Source organism: Myxocyprinus asiaticus, chromosome 9 (assembly GCF_019703515.2).
Source record: "Myxocyprinus asiaticus isolate MX2 ecotype Aquarium Trade chromosome 9, UBuf_Myxa_2, whole genome shotgun sequence".
Classification (NCBI taxonomy): domain Eukaryota; kingdom Metazoa; phylum Chordata; class Actinopteri; order Cypriniformes; family Catostomidae; genus Myxocyprinus; species Myxocyprinus asiaticus.
This window is the reverse complement of record NC_059352.1, coordinates 31,955,251-31,957,833: the sequence shown is the minus strand read 5'-3', so window position 1 is coordinate 31,957,833 and position 2,583 is coordinate 31,955,251.

Genomic DNA, 2,583 nt, shown 5'->3' with positions numbered 1-2,583 from the left:
TCTAACAAATATTAACCATGGTTTTACTACAGTAACCATAGTAGCACCATGGTATTTTTCTAGTAAAATCATAGTAACCACAAAATTAAACATGGTTACTATTAACTACAATTAACAACATGTTACTGAAGTAACACCATGGTTAGTACATTAGATCTATATAGTTTCCACCAAAACAAATGGTTGCTACAATATTACTACAGTAAAACCATGGTTATTTATTCTCTCAACACCCTGATCTTCACTGTAACCAAATCACTGCGAGGAATCTCTTTTATTTATTTCTATAAGTAGTATTATAGGAAATATTAAGAGTAGAGACATGGGAAAAAGTACATATCAAGGGGTGGGATTCGAACCCGGATATCCAGCGTGACAACACATACACATACCATCATTACACCCAGAGTTACTAAAGCTGCACATGGGGGTGCAATTTGTCATAAAATCCTGTGTTTCCACCAGACTATTGGAGCACAAATAGTCACTTAGTTATCTAATCTCTTAATCCACTAAATGTCTAACAAAAAATTGAATTATGCCCACCTTCATTTGATCAGCAGTTGACCCCAAATAAATCTGTCATGGCTCTCTTGAGTTTGGTCCGAGCAGTGGTGGGTGGAGTTAGTGTAAATAGCCTCTGCCAACAAGATGGGCCATTTGCACTTAGTGTAAACAGACACTCCATATTATTATTATTATTAGACTATTATTATTAAAAGGCATACACAAGGCATATTTTATTAATAGAAACTATAAATGTAAGAGTAACACTTAAAAATGGGCACTTCATTTAGTTTTAATGCACTTCTGGTTTAAGCTCCACCCACACCAGGTTCTATCCAAATACAGATACAGATAATTTTGTCATATAAACAAATACAAATACAAATACAGATACAGATAATGGCTTCGCTGCACACACCTAGAGAGAATTTTAATTTTTGGGTGAACTAGGCTATCCCTTTAAGTTATATCTAACCACAAAAACCTATTACTAGAATAATAGTCACATTTAGCTTGGAAGTTATTTAGTGGAGTAATATAACTTCTGTCATTAACTCGTGACTCTGTTCTTTTGAATCCATTCACCAAAAAGATTTGTTCAGAATTTTTAAAGGTTGTCAATTGCATTTATACACAATGGACTAATGTGCTTTTTATTTAAGATTTGTTTATTCAAAAAGGCCATTAGTGTGTTTACTGTAATATTTTGGACTTGACTAATGAATACAGACTTACCTGTATACGATTATTCAGAAGACTTCCATATTAGGATTGCAATAAAAGTCACATTTGCAAACTAAATGTGTTACTGGTTATGATAATTAAACGATCAGCTTTTAATATTTGACTCAATTTAATTTTACCTGTTTAAAGTTTAGTAATCATGCAATAAATTGGAATCTTGAACACATTTGCTTGCTTTATTGCTTTGTTTATTGTTTTGGAAAGCGGTTAGACCACTTGATGGCAGTATTTCATTTCCACTTAGCAAAGCTCATCTACAGTAAACCATGTGTTGTCCATAAAACACCTGTCAGATCTCTTGCTGTTTTGAATCTACCATCAGCTTAGTTACTTTTTTTTTAGCACAGTTTAAGTGTTCGCAGATATTATAGCAAAGCTGATGTGTGTGTGTGTGTGTGTGTGGGTGTGGGCGGGTTTGGGTGGTTTACGTGGAAATTTTTTTAGGTTACAAACTGGTAATTACAAGGGTATTATGGGTTTATGAGGAAATTTTTAGTGTCCCCATAATTCAAATCACTTAAAAACATACTAAACTGTTTTTTATTTTATTTTATTTTTTATAGGGGTAGGGTTAAGGTTAGGGTTAGGGGATAGAATCTATAGTTCGTACTGTATAAAAATCATTATGTCTATGGAGAGTCCTCATAAGGATAGCAGCACCAACATGTGTGTGTGTGTGTGTGTGTGTGTGTGTTTGTTTGAGAATGGAAAGGAAGGGAAGGGAGAGATAGAAAGACTGACCAAGGGACAGAATCTTATGGTACAAAATGCAAATTTTCAGCTTGGGGGAAGTGAAGAGTTGGTCTTGCATTGAGTATAGAGGCTGAGTCTGCAGTTTGACTAGAAAGAAGTGTCTGAAAACGTACTACATCATGCAGTTTTATTATTCATAAGTATAGGTATTTTTCAGTCCTTAAAAAAAGGGCCTCAATTGCCTGTTTAATGATCAAAAACACTAAAATTGATTCAAATGTGATGATGGAGCAAAGGCATTCTTATGTATATTCTTACTTACATACAGTAAACCTATTTATGTAAATATCACTTAATACCAAAGCTGATTTAAGGGAATAGTAATATTCCGTCCCAATCATGCGCTGGCAAAAATCAAAACAAATAAATAAGCCTGGCCCTTTCTTAAGTCAGCTTGTCGTCCATGCATTGCCAACTCATTGCATGTAGTAACACAGATCATACAGTAATTAATGAAAATAAGGTATCTATCACAGAACAAAGCCCATGTGTGTAAGTTAAACCTCCTCCCACTCATAACCACATATCAGAGGAGCACATGTCTTCCTCTTTGAGTTCTTCTGCTCTTTCTCTCTCTGA